The sequence below is a fragment of the Marmota monax genome, unplaced genomic scaffold, assembly GCF_021218885.2.
Source record: "Marmota monax isolate L192 unplaced genomic scaffold, Marmota_monax_Labrador192_F-V1.1 WCK01_AAM20220418_F8-fsc00010, whole genome shotgun sequence".
NCBI classification, from domain to species: domain Eukaryota; kingdom Metazoa; phylum Chordata; class Mammalia; order Rodentia; family Sciuridae; genus Marmota; species Marmota monax.
Window position 1 is genome coordinate 3,824,661 of NW_026692321.1, and position 6,103 is coordinate 3,830,763.

Genomic DNA, 6,103 nt, shown 5'->3' on the forward strand with positions numbered 1-6,103 from the left:
GGGGTATTCACCAGACGGAGAAGGACAGAGACAGGATTAGGAGGGATGCCTCTGGGCGCCCAGAAACCTGAACTCCAGCCCCAGCCTATGGCGCCTCTGACTTCCGGGTGCCTATCAGAATGCCTGCCACCCGCCACCACAAAGCAGGACAAAGGCTAATGAGAAGATGTGGCAAGCCGTTCTTAGAATTTTTAAGAAAGATGCTGAAGTCAGTACGATTGAGGGCTATTTTGTATTAGCTCAGCTTTTGATCTATCTGACACCATTTCTGTTACTGATTAAAATCAACCACTATTTAAAAAGTACCTCTTTCCTTAAAGATCTCCAAAGAGATTTCTCTGTTTTAATCAATTAAGGAGTACTTACTGAGCACCTCCCATATGCCATATCCTGTTTGACATCTATAAATAAATCTTAAAAAGTGCAACTAAGCAAGAGTCTATCAGTGGCATCCATCTTCCGGCTTCCCTTCCATTTCTATGGGTTTGGCACTCAATAAGTGAGTGCAATTTTTTCTTCAGGAAAAGATTTAGCCAATCATGCTTCTCTGGGTTTTTATTTTCTGTGTAAAGAAACGAAGTTGCATAGAAATCTGGACAACGGTGTTTGGCAAGAGCAGAACGTACTAGTTGTGAGGGCTGCTGTCCCCAGCAAGTGGACTTGCAGGCTAACATAGAAAATCCCACACCTATGGTGCCTCCATCAGTGACACAGAGAGAGAGAGTGACACAGAGCCCACAGTCCACCAGGGGCCACCCAGCCACTGTCATCCAGCAGGACGTGAACTGAACCTGCACGTGAGACTCCTTCCAACCTCGAGCCCTGCAGAGCTTTCTGGTGGGACTCGCCCGGGACTCTGCTCTTCAGGGCCCCAGGACAATGCGCCGACTCCATCCTTCCTCCCATCTTCTCTGAGTTGGGTCTGGGCACTCTTTTTCTTTAAGGGAACAAAGGGGAAAGAATGCCAAGATTACTGGTGCATTCAATGATTGAGAAATGTTTGCCATTTAAAGCTGTTTCACTTCCTGCCTGATACCACAAAGAAGCTTTTTAATTAAGTTAACCTTTACTTTCCTTAATGCCACTATGCGTCTGGCTCATTTTGCCCATTTTTCGTTTTCAAAACTGGGTTATGATAATGAAACACTTGGTTTCTATTGCTTACGACTACCAAGTTCCAAGTCTGTCGATTTAGGAGAAAAGTCAGGGGCAGCGGAGGAGAAGGACAGAGGAGAGGTGGAGCACGTGGGGATGGCTGGGCAGGAGGACAGGGATGGCCGGAGCAGGTCAGGTCTCCAGCCTGCTCTGAAGGCACCTGGCTGCACAAGCTGATCTGTTCCTGCGAGCCCTCAGGCTTTGGAAGGACAATGAGCCGTGGGTGATTCCCAGAGCCAGGACGGCCTCATTGGCACCCTTGCTCACTGGGCCCGAGGGTTGGCAGTGTGACTTACCCCAGCCATAGCCCAAAGCAGAAACACCACAAATTCCTTTGAGGTCCCCAGGACAGTTCCCAAGCAGGTAGAATCCTGCAAGAGTCCTGTTAATAGGACACAGCAATCATGAGGACCAGCGCTGCCCTCACCAAACTATACTGTTACCGCTAAAACCAAGTCTCCCTATGACTCACAGAATGTCTAGCTTAAAATCACCACAGCCATGGCTTCTTACACGCCCACCCTGTGCCAGGCAGTTGGCATTTTGTCTACACTGGTCACTTAATCTGCTCAGCATCTTGCAGACAGACACTGCTGTCTCTCTTTACAGATGAGGAAACAGAGACACAAAGAGGCTGAGTGACTGGATCTGGGTCAACTCCTGATGTAGCCACACCCAAGGGCTGAGAATGCAGGTTCAAGTTCTTGATCACCACACACACTGCTCCAGAGCTCTCTGGTCGACCCTGCACCCTCTGTTTAAGAAAGACCTGCTCCTGGCAGAGTGGCTGTTTGTATTCATTCAGTAGGTATATGTTAAGGGTCTGCTCTGCAGTTCCTAAAGCTGGTGTCTGTCCTCCAGAATTGCACAGTTTGTGTAGTAGCCACTAGCCACATGCAGTTTGCAATCACTGAAGCCGTGGCTAAGTCACATCACGATGTGTGGAGTGCAAGGAACACAACAGATTTCCAAGACTTAGTATGAAAGTTTTTTTGCTGATCACATGTTAAAATGACATTTTCAACCTATCAGGTTAACTAAACTATAGCATTTAATAAATTGTTGCACATTTACCATTTTTTAAAATGTCTACTAATCAATTTCCAGTTGCAGGCTGATTTCCAGTTGAGGCTCCCATTGTGCTCCTGCTAGGCAGCCCTCTCCAGAGGGACATTGAGGGGGACAACTGAACAGAGCTGTCCATATCACTTAGGAGGCAAAGAATGTGAAGGAAGTGCAGGGGAGTCAAGGGAAGCAAGATGCTAGACGGCAGGAGGAGCTCAGATATGAAGGTCAAGTGCTTGTTGGTGGTCTAGTAGATGGGACAGGTCATCAGCCACAGCCCTTGGGCCCCACCATAGAGATCAGGAACAATCTGATCAAGTTATAGGGGCTGGATTCACAGAGGATCAAACATCAGCTGCAAGAAGACTGTGGATTCAGTGTGGAACCAGCATCAGCTGAGATGTGAACTCTGCTCTGGTTTTCATCTTGCTATGATTCTTATTTGTATCCAAAAAGGTCACCAGCTAAGGATGTGGCTCAGTGGTAGAACTCTAGCCTAGCAAGCGTGAGCTCCTGGCTTTGAACCCCAGCACTGCATATATCAACATAAACATTCCTCCTTGAACTTCCAGGAGAGGTTGAAATCCCAGCTGCCTGATTGTGACAAACTCACCCCAGACTTCTCTGTGGACTCAGGACTGTGGCATTTCTTGCGCCCTTTGCTGCGTACTGGAGGCCCATTCCTCCCTTGCTGGAAGAACCCACTTTGGTGCAGAGCAGCCATGGGCCCAGCTCCAAGTGGTGGACCACAAGTGACCTAAGCCAACGTTGCCAGCTGCTTCTCTGTCTCCAGCCTCCCTGGGAGCTAAGGGTGGTGTGTCACCCAGTTCTGGGCAAAAGACCAAAGCCGTGAGGCCGTTGTCTAGAAACTTCGCTGGACAAAATGCGACAGAGTGGGTCTTGAAGCGCGGACGAGTGCTACTGTCATTGAACCTGTGGACCAGCTCTTCCCCAGCCTTCCTGATGGTCACAATGAACCCTCGCTATGAAAACAATACAGTCTAATGTCAGGTGTGCTGTGACTTGCCACCTCTGACACTCACTCCTGGTAGAGAAACCAAACATTAAAAGGGAAAATGATTTGTCCAGAAATGGAGACCACTCCAAAGCGCTCGGCCGCTGCTGCACAGCTCCTGGCCTGACAGCTGGCTGCACCCAGCTCCCAGTCCATCGAGAGGGAAGAGTGTTGAGGATGCGACTGTGGATTAGATCTCCATGGTGCATTCTGATTTCTACATAAACTTCAAAGCTATGGTGAAGGTTTGTCTCACCAATGAAACATGTGTAATTGTGTTACACACATACACACAACCGTTCCATGTGCAAGAATATAAGAATAATCTATTGCTCAAAAAATAATAATAAAAGATTTGGTCACTCTCTGTCTTTAGAAGCTTCAAAACACACTTTTTTCTTATTTTGGTTTTTCCTTTTTCTATATTTTTATTGTGCCTTGTAGTTGTACCTAAGGGTGGGATTCATTGTTACATATTTGTACATGTACAAAATAGAAAACAAATATTTACCTCGTTATTATTTTTTAAACCTCTCCTTTTTCTCCCCCATGGCAGACACTGTCGACCACCTACCCCATGGCAAGTCCCTCTCACCACTCACTATTTGAAGTGCAGTTTTCCCAGATGTGGGGAGCCATCGATGTGGAGCAAGTGGCCCACCCAGGGAGTAAGTCCTTATTAGTTGAGGTTGATCATGACAATTCCTCTCCCCTTGCTGGGACAGGTTAGGAAAGGATATAAGACAACTCTGGCCGACAAGCTGAGAGAGGAAGTTTCTGAGAGCCTTCTGAGAAAGCCCCATCCCAGGGGCCCCATCCCAGGCCCGGCTGCAGGAACCTCAGCTCCCAATGAGAGAGATGCCCACATTGTGCTCCTGTAACAGTCCTGGGCATTTCCAGTGGCTGGGACGAGGCAGGAGACACAGCAAGCTCTGCCCTATGCAGTTACTCAGAGGTCCAGGCCCAAGCTGTGCTGTCTTCAACCTGTGACTTCCAAAGTCACACCCCAATTAGCCAAATAGGGAGAGTGGCTCGTTTCCCTTGAGAGCATCTCCTAGAAGTTCAACCTAATGGCTACGGAAACATTTGTATTGTTGCTGGACCACATGAAAGTGCATGGCATAACCCTCTGCTGAATTCTCCAGAACTTCTCTGCACCACTAGGACTAAGCTCAGGTGTGTGCTTCAGAGGACCCTGCACCGAAATGCTAATGGGCCAGGTGTGCAGGTGGCACTCATATTCCATTGATATGATGGCACCCACCTGGCCACACCCAACTGCAAGGGAAGCTGGACTGGACACACAGAGTTGTGGTCTGGCTGTGTGTCCAGGAAGAAAATGAAACAGACTTGGCGCAGAATGAAAATACAGAGTTGCATGTTTATACTTACGCAAGATTTCAGAACTGTGACAGCAGAACCTTAAGGCAAGGATAGGGCCCTCCTCAGCTCAGGCACTGCACAGGTGGAAGGCTGAATCAGCCCTGCACAGCCGAGACGCTGGTTGTGGGCTCCACATCCTCCACCTGCTGACCCCTCATGGCACCCACAGCCCTGTTTTCCCAACAGCACCCTGTTTGGCAGCTCCTTGAGGTCAGGAGCCCCATCGCTTACCCGAGTGCTCATAGGCACTGGTGTGGCTAGTGCTGCCACTTAATCAAATTGATTCTAAATGTTCAGAGTAATGATTTCACAATGAAAAAGAGAGCCCACAGATTTGAAGGTTTGATGTGGCTTTGACAAAAGCAAATAAGATCCGTTTTGCAAACCAGGTTAAACGTGTGGCCTGCTTTCCTTGACAGCAGCTTCTAAAAGTGTAGCTTAATGACTCCACGAACAGTTGCGTTTTTATTGGAAGATCATAGTAAAAGTGCGCAAAATAACTCTCTGCTGAAATGGAGAATTCTTTGGCACCACCTGAACCGAGCTCATTTGTGTGTTTTAAAACAATTTGCATTTGGCCTTGTGCTATGTTGTTCTTGCCCGCAACGCGCCAACCGTGCCAGCATGAGATTATTTTGCAATGGTGCATATTCCTGTCGCCAGGACGGCCCATCACCCGTCTGCCCTCCTTTCAGCCAGGAAACAGTGACACAGTGGTTCCCTGAAGAAGCATGGTCAGGTGCTCACCTGGCAGCCTCTGAGCATTGAGGGTCCAGGAGGACTGAAAAATGTGTTCTTAGGGGATCGTGACCTTGTGTGGACATCCCAGGGTATCCTTGACAAAGCTGGCTGGTACAGACTATGACACACAGCCTACCGCTCTGCATGGTACTGCGCAGAATTCTGTAGGCAGCCAGAACACAGGGTAAGTATCCCTCTATCCACCTGGGTTTTTAACACAAGCATTACCCCAAACATGTGAATGGTGACACTGAGCTACAATGTTACAATGGCTGCTTGATGATAGCAATCTTTCAGCTTTATCATAATATTATGGGACCATCATCCTATATGTGGTTGAGCATTAGAGACTTTAATTGGCACATGACTCTTTCATACACACACACACACACACACACACTCACACGCACACGTACACTTTTATGCTTTTCACATGATGAGATGATGTTATACCTACAATTTTATATCTAATAGTTTCAACCCAATATCTCAACATTAATATCTTCCTATATCATTAATTATACTTTATACTTTCATGGTCTTAAAATAGTTTATTACGTGTATGTAAATACCAGGATTTATTGATTTATTTATCTTCTATCTTGGTTATTAAGGTTGTTGATCTCCAATTAAATTTTAAAATGAAAATCCTTAAACCTAGATCTTTAAAAACCTATTTCCTGAAAGTGAATTCCTAGGAGTTAAAAGGCTATAGCGTTTTAAGGCCCCTGGTCAGTCCTGCTA

The 6,103-nt window shown here is 47.0% G+C and overlaps 1 long non-coding RNA gene across 1 annotated transcript; it reads right to left on the reverse strand.

Annotated features, from left to right (window-relative positions):
• Positions 1-540: 540 nt before the first annotated feature.
• LOC124090564 (uncharacterized) lies at positions 541-3,518 on the reverse strand. The gene is made up of 2 exons (XR_009226517.1): positions 1,452-3,518; positions 541-937 (listed from the first exon to the last, which is right to left on the reverse strand). It is a non-coding gene; the product is annotated as an uncharacterized LOC124090564 (long non-coding RNA).
• Between the last annotated feature and the right edge of the window lie 2,585 nt (positions 3,519-6,103).